The 15,791-nt window shown below is 45.2% G+C and overlaps 1 protein-coding gene and 1 long non-coding RNA gene across 3 annotated transcripts in view; one reads left to right on the forward strand and one right to left on the reverse strand.

Moving 5' to 3' along the window:
- Positions 1 to 15,791, forward strand: part of GPR132 (G protein-coupled receptor 132) — an 87,874-nt gene that overhangs the window by 52,079 nt on the left and 20,004 nt on the right. The window lies entirely within an intron of this gene.
- LOC129784406 (uncharacterized) lies at positions 11 to 15,744 on the reverse strand. 2 transcript variants are annotated; one of them, XR_008747121.1, is made up of 3 exons: positions 15,606 to 15,744; positions 14,721 to 14,936; positions 11 to 13,468 (listed from the first exon to the last, which is right to left on the reverse strand). It is a non-coding gene; the product is annotated as an uncharacterized LOC129784406 (long non-coding RNA). The 2 variants fall into 2 exon arrangements; XR_008747118.1 differs by having other exon boundaries at positions 10,888 to 12,633; positions 13,199 to 14,936.

Consider the following 15,791-nt stretch of genomic DNA (forward strand, 5'->3'; position numbering starts at 1 on the left):
GCAACTGACCCCATCCAGACCCTCCCTGATGAACCTTCAGTGCCATCTCCTCCTGGAGCTGGACTCTCACCCCTTGGTGCCTGTCCCACAAGTCACCTCTGCAGGCCTTGCCAGTGAGGGCTTCAGTACCATTTGCCAGTCCCTCCCCTGGCAAACTTGTCCCTATTCCTTATCACAGTAACCATTTTTTCTGAGAAGGATATTTCCATCTATATTGTTAGTCTGACCTCTCTGTAACTGTGAACTCTTACATGTCCCACCACCAGCTCAGAGACCACTCTTCCTACAATAACCTTTATTTTAGACCCACTCCCGTTCCTGCTGACTCCCTCCTCCACCTCCATGCCAGGTTCACTCTCCTTTTCTTCTCCCGTCTTCTTATTCTCTCCCTCCAGTCAGATTCGGTAACTTCTGTCTTTGCTTACAGCATCACCAAACTCTGGGGCTTTTCTCACCTTGCTTACAGTAAAATCTCCTGCCTACACCTTCTTCACTGTCCCCACTTTCAGTAGCACAATATCTTCCCCCCTGACTTCTCACCCAAAATGCCACCACTATAGAAACCCCCTTGCACTCCCTGCATCAGACCACTCTTCCTGTCTTGGTTTTGTGTGTGACTGCTCTGACTGTAATGCCTTCAAGTCCTGTCCTGGCTTTCCTGACTTGACAAAATGACAACTCTTTTCCATCCTTGCGTCCCTTACTTCTCTCAGGAGGCTCCCTCTGACCCTCTCCGTACTACCTGGTGCAGCATCCATGCTGTGAGCCATGGGATCATAGCATCCGTCTGCCCTGGTAGCTCTCTGCCTTTATGCAGAAGATGCCTTCATCTGGCTTCAGATTTCACTTTGGTCCCTCCAGCCCATTCTAGGCTCTGTAACCAGGAGTGAGGCCATCCCCTCCACCTGGGCAAGCCCTGGGTGGACTTGGCCACCCTGTTATGGGGTGGGAGCTGGGAGACAGGAGCTGGAGCTCTGCTGCTGGGCGCTGTGCTGCCCTGCCACGTACCGCAGCAGGTCCCACAGTGGGAGGCTGGCTGGCTCATGATGTTTCTCACTTTCTCAAATACATACACACTCACTTGCTGTTACTGTCTCACACTCTCTTTCCTTCCTCCTTCTGGAAATACACTCCCACCACAACAGCCTGTCTCTGTCTCAAAAGCACCTTTCCATGACCCAGATATTATAGCGACATTTGTTTTTTATTACTGTAACAGTGATGCAACCCGCAAGCAGTTCAGAGTCAACCTCACTTCTCAATCTTCATGTGCATATCAACAGATCAGCAAAACCGTTCTTGAAGCCTCCTAAACCTAAATATTTTCTCACTAAGTATTCAGGTCTTTCTTGTTTTCGTGCAGCTAGAGCTGACATGAAATATCAGCCTGAACTCAAAAAAACAAGACTTGTATTTGACTGATATTCTGAAATACCAAGGCAAAGCAGAAGAAATTGGGAATAAGCTGTGCATGGCCAGCACAATGGGCATGAGGCAGCCAGGCTTACTTTCACTTGTCTCCTGCTCTTGAGGAAGACAGGTAACATCAGAAACAAAAATTGCTGCCACATGTAGGCTCCACATATTTTTAGAGGGGGCCATACAGGGCTGGTTAGACCAGCAACACTAAAGATAGTGCTGAGGAAGTGTGCGCCACAACTCAGCATGCAGCCAGCAACCTGGCAAGCCTGAATGAGAAATAATGAGAACTTGTAGTCATCTATATCAGTGCTAGAAAGATTAGTAACACACGAGCAGGACGTAATGTTAGTTGTGAAGGAATTTGGTGTAACTAATGCCACAGAAGCCTGGTGAGATGACTTTCCCGATCACTGTAATAAAACTGTTGATGAGGAAGGGCAGACTGGGGACAGTGCTCTCTATCACCACTACAAGCTTGCGAATTGTTAAGTCAGATTTACAAGATGCTGAGCAGAAGAGGAAAAATATCTGCAGAACGATCTGCTACAGACCATCAAAGAAAGTCAGAAAGTCAAAAAGCAGGATGAGTTGTTCCTTAAACCCATTATTCATTCAACCCTCATCCAATTAGACTTCAAAGTGGGAGGCATGCTAGAGATGTGAGAGTCAATAGAAAAATAGCATTTAGTGATAGAGGTGAATTCTCTCACCCATCAGGTACTGCATCTAAGGTGAGATCATTCACTATGGCATACCATGATGAACTAATTGCTGAGTAGAAAGTTTGTTGCTCTCTAAAGACCAGCTGTCATGACTGTGACCTGAGTATTTGTAGCTGCCCCAAAAACAAAAGACTGCCCCAAACACTCAACATTAAAAAGGTAAGTTCTCTAACTTGACAAAAGTTACTATCTAGATACATTGGCAGAAAAACTGTGGGTAGAAAAATCTGAACAAAAGTTCAGTCCTTTGATGAATTGTTTATCAGATGGTCAAAAAATTGGGATTTCCAAGTCAAGAGTGCAAACAGATAAAAATCTCATCCTAGTTCGGTGACAAAGTAAAGGAATCAATGTAAAGTAGAAACGCAATCTATTACAGATGTGAAAGGGGGAAATGGCTGCTAACTAATACAAAATAGAAGTAATTAAGTGTGAAAAATGAGTAAGTCAAATTTGAACCATCTGGAAACACCTCAGAACAGAGCAGAGAAAGTATTTTAACATCTACTAAGAACAGAAGTAGCTTAACAATAGTGCAGGAACATCACTAAAGAGAGGCAGCAAAATTAACAGTAATATATAAAAAAAGAGTACTTAATAAATATTTGTCTGTATTCAGAAAGAAGTCAGATCATGTACATGTACAGCATGGAGCTGTCGAGGGACTTTTTTGCTCAGTAATATCAAGAGGATGATAAACAAGGTCTACCAGGAAAAAATATTTAAAATGAGCACTCTAGCTAATTAGTATTCCTGAAAGAGATGACATGGTCTCTCTCCTGCTTTCATTTGAAGAAGTGCTCATAGCGTATCAATATTCCAGAAGGCTAAAGAGGATGAATTGGGTAAGTACAGTAAAACAGAAGCGACAGATGCAAACAACTGTGAGCTAAGGGTGGGAGTGTAGCAAATGCTAATAAGCATCTTTCAAAGAGAAACAAGATTTATTTGCCAAACTGAGTTCCAGCTTTTATGAGTCTGGCTCAGACATGATAGATTCGGAGTTTTCTAAAGCATTGGATACTGTACCAGGGAACAAAACCATGTCCTGCAGAACACTAAAAGTTATCCCATAACTAATCTGAGAGCTGGAGAAGTGAAAGATTTCAAATACAAATGAATGACCACAACATGGGCTCCCAGTACAGCACTATAACATAATAAAATAAAGCAACTGTGACTGTGTATGTGGTGTTACCTGTAGGCAGAGATGTAGGGGAGTAATTTTACCTTAGCATATTCATGCATAGCAGTAGAAAGACCAGTGCTGAAATAGCCCCTGACCTGCAGAGTCATGGAGAGGCTTTGGGGAGAGGATACCAGGTGCTGCCTTTATTACACTGCTTTTCCCCAAGGACTGCTTTTAGCCACCACTGAAGACCAGATCTTGAGCTAGACAGACATTTGGTCCCCCAGTAAAGCCACTCTTACTGTCTTGTGTCATTCCCACACATCCATTCTTCAAAGCAATCTAGAAAATAAATAAATAAAAAACCACACAAACACCCCCCCAAAAAACAACAACAAAAAATATTAACTAACAGCAACCAGCAAAGACAAGAGTAAACACTATCTTGTGTGAGGTTCAGGACTCACCCTGCTCCTTGGTCTTTTATTGGCTTTAGCCAATTCATCACATTAAATCACTTCTCAGTCTCTTGTGACCATGTGCAGTTAATTACACAAATACTTGCATAAAAAACACCTGTTTCTTGAGTTCCTAGCTATCACCAAAACCTTTCAGCCTTGCCAGCACAGGTCTGGCCTTGAGCATGACCTTTGGCAGGGTACATGGGCAGCAGTTGTGTTTTGGGCCCAGCTGTCAGGACTATTTCTCCATTTGATCCACTACAGCTGTCTGCTAAAAGACAAAAATAACCCTGGCACCAGAGGCTGGGACTTCTGAGAGCAGAGTTCCCCAGACTCCAGGCCACTTCCCCAATCACTTTCCTTCTGAAACATACATGTGTTTTCCATATATTTGGCCTGCTTTCGGTGGGAGAGGTATAGACCTCACCCTCTTCCACCCCTACACTCCTTATCACATCTTTTCTCCAGAGCAACCAAGATTCTCATAGGAATGGATAGACATAGACTGGTACCTGCCACTAGCTGGGGAATAAGGACTACAGCTGCTGGATTGCTGTGTACTAAAGCGAAAGATAACAACAGGATTAAAAAAGTAAATCCTGGGTGTGGCAGCGTTTCCTAGAAGGACCTGTTGATGTGAGGTGGTCATCTCTAGTGCAGATCTGCTACACTGAGACTCTTGGGGAGAGGGACTGTGATTTCAGCATGCTTTTGAATCCACACCAGGATTACGGTGTTTTGCTGCTCAGCACTGGCCACATGGGAGGACTCAGCCACAGGTATCTAGGGACCGCAGATGATCAAGAGTGTGATTTCTAAGGAGAGGAAACAGACTGTGGGTTAGATGTGGGATAAACTGAAAGGAGGGCTTGTTAAGTGTCTGTTGTTCTACCAAGAATGGTTTCCGGCAGTTATGCCTCTTTTTGTACCTTGAATTTACATGGAAAAAAATTCCAGGAACTAAAGACAGCTTTACTTTAGGTGAGAAAGTTGCAATAGGTGTGCTCCTTATGTATTAAACAGGTGCATTCCTTGTATATAAACGATGCGCTGGCTTCTGCTGAGTCCAGACACACTGAGCCTGGAAGAAAGGAGACGGTTTTCAGCAGCGCTCTTTGATAACTGGACAAAATACCATGGGAAGGAGCCAAACACAGTGGGGGACTGGTGGGCTCTCTATTCTCTGCATCTCCAGAGCAAGGCTGTGCATCTCTCCAGGAGATGCTTTAACCCAACAGGACCTCTTCAGGCTGGGTGCAAAGCAACAGGGTGCAATGGGGGTGAGGTGCAGAGCCCAGACGCAGTGACCGTACAGCAATGCTGGCAGAAACCTCCCCAGCCAAGGACACGGCCCACTTTTAGGCATACTGGAAATCTAGGGGAGGTTCTGGGAGGAGATTGTTTGGCCTGGTTTTTCTTTTGAACCCTGTAATACCGCTACTCACGTCTATTTGCGCATGCCCTTTAAAGAGCTGGGATTCCCCCTTCTGACAGAAGTTACATAGCAGTCACACTGCCTTTAATCTCCATCAAACTACTACTTCAGCGTACCACCTACACAGCCAGATGAAAAAGCACCAGTAAAAAGGAACTGTTGTTGTTTTGTTTTCCCCTTCTCAGAAAAAAACCAAAGCTTAGGAGAAAAGCTCAGAGTCCGGCTTTGTATGTACTAACTCCTCCTTTCCATCTGGAAATTCCCCTCAGTTATACCATAAACAACTCCCCTCAAATTTTCTAAAATAAAGTGAACCGAAATTCAGTAGCAGACATGGAAGTAGGGAATATTTGTAATCTGGTGATTTCCAAAAAAAGACCAAGAGCAGACAGAAACTGATTTATCATTTCAGACTATTTTGAATTTCTTATTCAACGAAGTAATAATTAATCTTATAAAGTATGTTGCATTTGAATGTGGCTTTTCTTTTGATTTTGTGATTGAGCTTGACAAGGTTTTTAACTACTAGATGTTGCTTCTCTTCATACCCAAATAATGGATTAGACTTTGAACAGTAAATACCACCAAGCTGCTAGCATCTTTCACAAGGATTTTGGCTTCATAAGATAATTATTTATGGTTTTGTTGTCCTACCACCGATGCTTCTAGTAAGACCCCCTCTAACAGGGAGGTAAAAGGTGGTGTCCTAGCAGAAAACATTGCTGCTAGGAATAGGTGCACAAATTTTAGATTACTATCACAGACTCATAATTTGTTACAACAAACCATTATATGGGCATGACAGAACAACCACAGAGGACACCAGAAGATGTCCTTTCTATAAATAATATGCTAGCCTCCATTCTCTCCTCCTGTCTTTTAGCCTTTGGAATACTAAGAAGCTTTCTAGGGGAATAGTCCTGGTATACACTGTGTCCATTTTATTAAATATTTTTTTAAAATCATACTTCAAAGCAAAAAAAAAAAAAAAAATAGCTGACACATCCCTGGCTGTCATTCTGCCCAGTCAGCACGAAGAAGCAAAGCATTTTTCAAATTGTGCTGCCATGTGCTAATAGGAGCAGCCACTGGGAGCCTGACACTGTTCCGAGATCCACTAAAGCTGCCCAGATCTAACTCCATTGCTCCAGCCCAGTAATCAGACCTCAACTCATAAAGCATTTTAAGCGCATGCTTCAGACTGATGCAAGCTGCAGTCCCACAGGCAGCTGAGCCAACACAACAATTTGCTGCCAACCACCTTTGTACCATATCTGGTGTTTGTCGGAGCCTTGGTTGAGCCAATTCTCCTCCCTAAAACGGCAGAAAACTATCATATCGTTTATTTTCCAAAGGGCGCTGGACCTTCCCTTTTGGACAGAAGCAGCCTATGATGTTGGCTAGCCCTGCCTCCTGAAGCTGTGCCCTCGAGCAGTTATTTAGATGCTATGTTAAACTGCAGCTTACAGAACTCTGCTTTCCCTTCATGTTGCTTTTGCATGGTGCCTGTGAGAAACAGGGTCTGCCCCATACGGCAGGGTGTCCACTGCAACAGAACAAATAAAAAGTATTGCAAAGTGGGCCCAACCGCAGCTGCAGGCCTAGGTGGCTGTTTCAGGGGGTCTGCTGGCGAGCAGACAGACACAAGTGGCTGGTTTTGTACAAAGCAAAATGTATGAAACATGAACTGCCTGAGATGGGTAACAGGAGGATGATGACCAACGCTTCTGCTGTGGCTGCTGCCTTCCTGGTCTTTAAAGAAGTCCTGAGCAAAGGGACTGCCTGGCTCAGTAATACAATGTCAGTTTCTCCAGGGTGCCCAAAAACATACGTAGGATATCCAGGGCTGCTCCTACAGCTGCCTGCAGATACTCATGTTCTTCTGCCTACAGAAGAAATTAACTCATTTACCACTGCCCAGAGCCCTCACCAGTATCTAGGCATCTCAAACACCTTGAAATCAAGCAGAGCAAAGACACTACATCCTTTCTGGACCAACTTCTTTCTTCTTTTGTCCTCAAAGCACTTTACTCCTGTTCCCAAAAGTGCTGGGATGTCACCCCAGGTGATGAGACAAGGGCCTTTGCAGAGAAATGGAAGTCGGATTTTATGGCTGTGCTTGCATTACTGTTTTCTTGGGTATCTGGTACTTACTTGGAAGCCTAACAAGACACGCTTTATTTTCACCCACGTATCTGCTGTATGTATTTGATAAACCGCAGCTCCATGATGCAGCTGGACTGCAGCCTGCCTTTCTCCTGCCAGAGGTTCTGCTTGCCTGAGACCCGAGCAGTGATGTGGGCACAGCACACCATGACACTCACCCAGTCAAGTCAGCAGGAGTCTTGGCATTTAGTTCTGTAGAATTCTGAGAATTTCATGCATGTTCATTACATATAGTAATCTATACATTTTTTTTAAAATTTGTAGTAATACCTGGGTCTCATACAGCATCTTTTTGCCACTTCATCACAAAGTATCTTCAAAGGAAGTAGATGTGACAGCTGTCTTTTTAAATAGAGAAAAAGAAGAAGACTCAGAGATGCGATTAATGAAAAGAGCCCACAAGATCAGTCCAGAACTGAGTAGTATCTGTTTCCCTCCCATTATTTGGCCACATACTCTAGCAAAGCCGGTGGAGAATTACCAAATGTTTGCATTTCTTAAAATGGTGAAGCCTGCAGATTTGCCTGCACTGAAGTTTCATGCAAAAACACCCCACATCTGGGTAACCCAGAGTACACAGAGCTTTATGGTGTTAAGGTCCACCTGCTTCCACTCTAGAAAAGCTAACTCAGGTATCACTCCCATGCACCAGAGACTGCAGGGCAGACAGAGTTCACATGTCCAGTCTCATGTGTTCAAATACACCTGTACTACACCAGCACCAGGTGAAGCTACATCATTTATCTCTCTGTGGGTAGCTCTGTTTACAAAATGATTCAAGCTGCTAGTGTCAGGAGAAAAGACAATGGAAGGGACATCTTTTAATCTTGAAGAGTCTTTCCAATTAGTATTGTTGCTTCACAAATGCATCTTCAAAAAATACATTCCTGGCACCAAGTAGGGCATGGAAATAGTGTTTGGAAAATGAGGCTGTAAATCTGTTGTTTAAGTGAATGGAAACTGCTGAACACAAGCCAAAATCCCAGGTGTCTATAGGAAGACCAATTTATAGGGATATCTATTTATATGGAGAGAAATGTGCCAGAGCTCAAAAGTCAGCATTTTCAAGGGTGATTTCCAGTAGATTTTTCTGTTGTCTTTTTCATCTTTATGACGGAGTAAGAGGATATGAAAAACTGGTGGGAAAGGAGGGGAAAAAACTTGGATTTTTCCCCTCAGTGTGTACGCATACCTAGAAATCTCAAGGAAGACCATACTTACTTTTTCAGACTGTATCAGGGTATTTATTTGAGAAACGGAGAAGCACACGTCTCAAGACATGTGCCCCACTAAATCTTTCGCTGCAATTGAAGGCTGAATGTCCTACCTTCATCAGGCACTTTCTTTTCTCCAGAAGATTAAATTGCTTGTGACAATACTAACAGCAGAGACTGAAAGGGGCCTTTCACACCTACCAGCATCCCTGAAGACTCTGAGAAGATGCCTTAAGAAAGTCATCTGAGGTAACCATCTAACTCTGCAGGAGGTGGCTCCATGGCCTGGCCACTGCAGAGTGGGATCATCACCCACATGTGAGACTCAGTTTCCCCAGTGGAGGCCGGTGACACAAAGCAAGTGGAGATAAATGAAGCAACAAGTAATTGTAAAATAGGGCCTGTGCAGCCCTGTGAGTTCCCCCACTGAGGTGCAGTCAGGTAGATCACAAAATGTCTGGCAAAGCTCGAAAAAATCAGTTGTGCAGAGAGGCTCTCCCTGATGCTCTTATGGAGACACATGCTGCTGGCAGGAGGTGTCTCCCATTGCTTGCTGAAGTTCATAGTGGGGGGGGGCGGGGGGGTGTTCACCTCACATGGAGTCACACAGACCTCTGAGGTCATCTTGCAAAAGGGGATTTTGAGAAAAGCTGAGAAATGGAGCATAGAGGTGACAACTCTACCATCACATGCCTGCTCTGCAACAACTCCATCACACAGAGGTGTAGAAGTTCAGATCAGTGGCTCAGAGACCTGTTTGCTCTAGGTAAGGGCTAGCATGCCCGGGGGATTCCAGCTGTATACAAGAGTCAATTTCCAGTAGAGAATCCCAAGGTGATGCAAGTTGCCCATCTGTTTTCAATAAATACAGACCTTTCCTTTTGAATCAAAGGACTGACATCCTCAGTGTCCATGTGTGATTGCAGATCACAACACATCGTGCTCAGAAGAAAAACCAGGACATGACGTCCTGTCCCCAGTGAAATCTGCCAGCCTGTTTTGTTGTCCTGCTACCTTTTTCCTCGCACTCCTCCTCCATCCCATTTCCTTTTCCTGTGATGCTTACATGGCAGCTACTGTACATGCGAATCAGTAAATCAAACCATTTATGGAGTATTTTTTTCAATGTTATCTCTGCTCTGCAAAACGTTTCCTGCTTTCCTGTCTGCGGTATTTCTCTAAGGTGCCCCTCGGCAGCGAAGTCCCCGTGCAGACATGCCGGAGGTAACCCATGGGCGCCTGCCCCTTCAGTGGCAGTTTCCCCTGAGAGGGTACAAGCTTCCTAAAGCCACTCACCGTCCAAAGGCTGGGTGCAGCCCTCCAAAGGGCACTGCCCAAGGCTTTGCCCGAAGAGCTGGCAGTGAGGCTCCCTGAGGATGGGAGGAGGAGCTGATGCAGTGTAAACACCAAAGCCCTTTGAATCTCTGCTGCATCAGCTTGGTCTAGCCTAGCAGAGCAAACTCTTGGAGGCTAAAAGGGAAACAACAGGAGCAAAAAAACACATTTGAATATATGGCAGAGGTGTTTGAGTGGGATTTGGTGGATCCGAAGCCCATGTTTGGCCAAGGCACTTGCTCTGTCTATGCTAATTCCCTGTCCTTCAGCCATTCACTTCACCAGGGATTTCAAATGAGAGGACAAATCTTACTTGTTTCCATGGTTGACATATTTTTTATATTAATATGAGATACAACCAAAACCAAACGAGCCATGCAGTGGCACGGAGCTCTGGGTAGCCACATTAAAAAGTCATACCTGCTCACTAAATCATCCCCTGAATATATACCGAAATACTGCAATTTCAACAGCTTTTGCCTCTTTCTTGGAAGCCTTCCAAGTTTAAAACAAAGTGAGGCTTGAAATTACAGCACTATCTGTAGAAGGTGCAAAACCAGCTTGAATTTCTGTCTTTGCACCACAGAATAAATGTGGTTGCTCAGGGGTGCAGGCCATGCTATAGATGTGCAATTGATTCTTCCCTCTGAAGTTTGCTAAGATTAAGCTAACTTCAGGTGTTGGCTCACCACTTCTGTTACTTCGATTTTGTAAAAAAAGTCAGAAACACGTTTTCTTTGAACCGCACCCTTTTCCTTCCCATGCACTAACAACTGTAACCTTTTTAACCCTGTGGGTGTTATAGTTTCCTAGTATAAGGAGGGGGTTTTATAAAAAAAAAAAAAAAAAAAAAAACACCAACCAAAAAAACCAACAGACATATGGGTCGAAAGGCTGTGACCCAGGCTGCAAGAGCTGAGCCGGCAGCGCAGGGCGGCACTTGGCACAGCCAGGCAGTGGTCGGTGTTTGCCATCTGATTCTATAGGTTTGGGGTTTGGTTGCCTTTTATTCCAGCAGTTTGAGCTGAACCAAAGCACAATGTGGATGGGCTGGTTGTCTGGGGACGTGCATGTTCAGAGCTGGAGTTCGAAGCGTGGAGCCAAATCCGTTGCTGCTGCAGCACACCCACTCACCTCAGCTCCCGCAGCACGCTCTCCCAAAGAGGCTGTTAGACAAACACAGCCGTGTACCCCACCTCATCCCAAGGACCCCAGCATACGGACCAGCACCTCTTTACTCTTACCATACAGAAGACAAATCTGTTGTTGCCCCAGAGGAGTCAGAAGACCCAAAGGTCTCTGAGATGCACCGTGTGACAACCAGCTGCACTCTGCCAGGGGGCTCTTGCCCGGGTACAAACTAACCCCAGTGGATCTGTACACCTACAGAGGCAGGACTGTCAACCATGGTAGGGCTTTTCTCTTTGGGGTGAGAGACCTTGCCTTGACAAGGGCATGATCAGTGACATTTTTGACATAATGGATTTCCATTCCTGAGGCACACGGTACATCACTGCGTCAATGAAAACCGGGCATGATCAAATTTCTACAAGCCGCTCACAAAAACAGGCAAATCAAAAGCAGGAGGACTTTCAAGCGCAGATGCGAGACGCGGGCATTTATGCAGCCTGACAACCCGGTAGGAATCTGACTGTGTCACCCCTCCCTCCAAGAGCACAGCATACATCATGTGTGGAAAAGCCAGGGCATCAAAAATCTCAGCAACTGACACATCTGTGTTTCATTTCCAGCAGCAGCATGGGAAGGTCTCTGCATTCTCTGCAGGCTGCCTGCTAGGAACCAGGCGTCCATGGGAAGCCAGGAAGGCGGGTGAGCTCTGTGCTGGGCTCAGCACAATGCTTCTGCCACTCAGCCGGCCTGATTGCCAGGGCAGAGCAGAGCTACACCCCGTGTGAGGGGAAGACTCTGCAGGTAGGCAGTTGCTGGGAGGAAACTGAGCTTTGGTTTAAGCACAGAGCTCATCCCACGCTATCTGGCTTCAGCAATCCAATCTGTGGTTGATCCTGCTATAAACTGCAAAAAAACCACCACCGAGGCTGATTTTTGTCTCTGTCCCAGATCAACAGCATCACAGCCACTGTCACAGATGACAAACCAAGTTTGATCCATAAGCTATGGAGACTATTAGTCATGGTTGTATATCATAACAGTGCAGGGGGACTTGTGCAGTGCTTGGCCAGAGGAGCACGGAGCTGAGCAGACTTCAGTCCTCAATGCTTCTTAGCCTCTGGCCACTGCTGTCCTAAAGAGACTCCTGAGCACTTTTCTGCTTTGCTTTTATCATCAATAGTCCTTTTTGCAATCCTGCACATGCTGCATTCCCCAGACAGGTCTGCTGTCTGGGAACAAGAAAAGAGCCAGACACGGCTTTTTCCTACCAAGACCCATACTTCAAGGAGCTATTTTCATTTCCTTGTTTTCCACACTGTGAAATCTAAAGCCAACAACTTTTTCCAAGAAAAATGAGCCTCAGTTGCTTACAAAAAAGATGCACAAGTGTACAAATATTGTCTTCTTGGGTAATCTTTTGTAGAGCTGTTACGTGCATGTGACTCCGTGTTCATTTCTGTGTTGAGGCAGGAGAGGCAGGTGATCGGAGGTTTCTTTCCTCCGTTCATAGGTTCTTGTTGGACTGGAGCAGGGGAAGATAATGATAACACAGACCATTTTCATGTGTGGTGGAACAAAGAAATGCCAAATATCCAACCAGCTTTTCTCTTGATAGTTCCTAAACAAGAAAGGGGAGTGAAAAACTCAGTCTGAAAGTCTTTCAAAGACATTGGACACCATCAGTCTTCCACAGTTATTTCTGTTTACTGGTCCATGGTGCACATGCATTTTCTCTATCATAGTGCTGTGAAAACCCCCAAAAAAAGTCTGGGTTATGCAGCAGTGAGCTAAAACAAAGCTGGACTCTTTTATCCCTTACCCTTTGGACAGTCACTATACTGCAGTAGGAAAATTATGAAGAGTGCAGAGAAGACATCTCATATGCATCTTAACTTCCTTAAACATGCTATCTTAAAGGCAAGTGTCTAAATAGCCAGCAATTAGAAGGTAGAAAGAAATAGGCTCAAAATGCCCAATCTAAACTCATTGAGGCTCAAAGAAACATTTCCATTTACTTCAGCTGGCTTTAGACAGAGGCCAGAGGGTTTCTGCCTTCTGCTATAAATGGTTCTTTATCTGATCTTTTTTCTGCCTGGATATGACATCAGTACAATACAACTCAGGCCAAAATTTATATTGCTGTACTGCTTGTATTATCTCTACTGAATACAGACTAAACTTACTTGAAATGTTTGGTTTGATTTTGCCACCCATGGAAGCACCAGCTCTGTTTTCATTTCCAGTCACAGAAGATCATGTCGAAAGTCTTTTAAAGCACCTTCCAATGTGAAATCTTGGCTTCAGTCTTGAGCTTGCTAGGGCAATGACTGCGACGGGGTGATGCTGATTGGGGCCATATTACTGAGAGAAGCGTGAAGGAGCCATGACTCTAAATAGTAATGTTTTTCAGGCCGGTCTGGAAGGTCCAAGGCCATGTGTTGTCTTCCATTTCTCTACAGAGGACCACACAATTTTCAATGTTTCACCATAAAATCTGGTCGGCAAATGCCTGTGTGTCTCTGAATATCCTAAACCCTGTGTCAGTGTGTGTAAGCATCACAGAAAGCATAATCAGGCAGGGAGCTGGCTGCACAGTTGACTGCACCCAAACGGGAACTGTGATCTGGTAAATGAAAAATGCCACGGAGACCCCACTGGTGCCTACGAAAACTCCAGTTCTTCAGGACAGAGAGCACTCTCCTCTTTTCTGTCCCACATCTCTGAATGAAGAATGGTCACCTACACAGATAAATCAGTTCTAGCTATCTCAGAAACATTATTCCCATCCTTATTCATGGTTTCCTTTGGGTTTGATATCTATGCAGAGGACAAAGATGAAATCATGGGTTTGCAGCAGTGCACAGACTGGGTCCAGCACTATGTCCAGCCAGGATGAGCTGGTTCAGACAGAAATTTCAACTGCTTTTCTCCACCGATGGAGGCTACTGAGCTGGCTTCAGCCTCTTCCCCAGTTCCTTCTGGCCACTGAGAATGAATTGCTCTTCACAGAAAGACCCTTCCCCAGGAACCAGTTCAGCAGAACTGAACCGAAGTAACTTTTTCACCCCAGAATGAAAGTACATGCCAAGCATTTCTTTAATTTTCCAGAAGAAACATTTAACTTCCAACACAGCTACCAAAAAGAAAATTAGTTATCTGCTTGCCTTAGGTTGACACCCAGTTCCTCCCCATTCTACCTTAGCCCCAAGCAGTCTGCAAGCACTGACAGACCCTCATGGGGTGCTGTAAGCACCTCATCAGAGGTGGAATGGGTAGAAGTTGATCAGGAAGTTGCCTGAAAACTTAATCAATCTGGTCATAACTGGCTTTTGCAAAGTCATACACAGCATCTGCAATGACACATGGAACAGTTCTCACAAGGAAGGTCTAGCCTGGCAACGTAGCATTAGGATCTTCTTCCTCCTTCCTTTAAAGCCTGAGTGAGGGCACTTGGTAAAGCTCATACGCTCCTTTGTATCAGGGCTCTTTGCCATTAAGGAACTCCTGTAAATGAACTCTTCTTAAAGCTGCTCAAACCACCATTTCATCTTCTTTAGCATTCTCAGCCCTTTCTAGCACAACTGGCACCAGGATGGTCTTTCTCTTATATCACCACCCCCTTCCCCATTGGGCTCTAATACTGTTTCTCATTCATTTAAATACCCAGCAATTTCATACGTATTTGAGTGACTATGTGGGTATTACCTCCACTGTACAAACAAGGATTAGGCATCCTGCTCCTGACAGAACCTGGCAGCCCAGGCCAGCAGGGTCTGGGGTGGTTCATCGGTCTCTTCTCCTTCCAGGGCATGTCAGCACAATGCCTAAGGTGCACACTCAGAACAGGAGTCCAAGAGCTGAAACTTGGGGTCACAAATGGAGTCTGGAGGTTACAGAAGCTGCACCGCCGTCTTCTCAACCCTGTGCAAGTGACAGAATTTGAAAGCAATCACTTCCCTTGTTAAGACTTTCTTTTGTCTTAGCTGCTTTCCTAACTGCATCGTTTTCTCTGCTCCCTCCACCAGCCAGCTGCAGCGGTTCATCCTGCCACAGCTGCACGTGCTGAGCAAAGAGCCCAGGCATATCTGTGGATGTCCTACCACCCCGCTGGCACAGCAAGGATAGATTACATGGAGGCTGAAGTCAAACAGCAACAGCCAAAACTCCTGCAGACCAGGCCGTGCGGTCTGGTTTGGCACAGGGGAGGCAGAAAGCACAGCCCTTCTCATAGGGCCCCTCCTGAAATGCAGCCATGGCTGCAGAGCCACTGACTTGTGAAAGGCAGCAGCCATGCAGGGCTGATCTCAAGCCCACCGTGCAAGAGTGTGGGCACTGCTTCATATCTGAAAACAACACAGGGGACAGCGATGAGAACAGGCTGTTTCAGAAGGCTTTGCAACGACTCAGCAGAAATGCTGATATCCTGCGTGCTCTGCTCAGTAGAAACATCACAGCCCTCAGTCCCCAGCCAGCACTTACACACAGACCCACCAGCACAATGCTCTTTATTCCTTCTATCATCCTGTTAATTCCACATTTTCCTATACTGACCATTTGGGTTTTTCACCTTTCTGATTATCCCCTACTTACAGTAGCTAGTAAATTGTTTCTTCTGCTTCTTCTCACTCTTTCAGTGTATTTTCAGAGGTGGATCTTCCCCAAAGGTTGTCCTTGCCATAGATGTCTTTTCACAATGACTTTCTCAAGTGATGACATGACTAAGATTTTCAAGGTTGAGGTATTCCAGTCACCCCTCTATATATAAGTGTACACCTA

This window comes from Falco peregrinus, chromosome 1, assembly GCF_023634155.1.
Source record: "Falco peregrinus isolate bFalPer1 chromosome 1, bFalPer1.pri, whole genome shotgun sequence".
Taxonomy (NCBI): Eukaryota; Metazoa; Chordata; class Aves; order Falconiformes; family Falconidae; genus Falco; species Falco peregrinus.